The sequence below is a fragment of the Sinocyclocheilus grahami genome, unplaced genomic scaffold (genome assembly GCF_001515645.1).
Source record: "Sinocyclocheilus grahami isolate Dianchi unplaced genomic scaffold, SAMN03320097.WGS_v1.1 scaffold2591.1, whole genome shotgun sequence".
Taxonomy (NCBI): domain Eukaryota; kingdom Metazoa; phylum Chordata; class Actinopteri; order Cypriniformes; family Cyprinidae; genus Sinocyclocheilus; species Sinocyclocheilus grahami.
In genome coordinates this window covers 15,699-15,921 of record NW_015507770.1, presented here as the reverse complement: position 1 = coordinate 15,921, position 223 = coordinate 15,699, and positions in this window count along the sequence as shown.

The following is a 223-nucleotide window of genomic DNA, read 5'->3' as shown; positions in this document are numbered from 1 at the left end:
CGATACCCGATATGAATATCGGATCGGCGCATCCCTAATATTTATGTTAAAAATACATTTCACAGTGTGTTCTGTAATCCCACAGCAAAATCCTCAGTTTTAAAGAGCACTTATGTGTCCACACTACAGAGTGTTGAAGTAACACTGAAGCAGTGATGAAGTTAATGAGATAATTAAGTGAGAATTGAGCATTAGTGATGAACACCTGTTAACAAGCAGAATC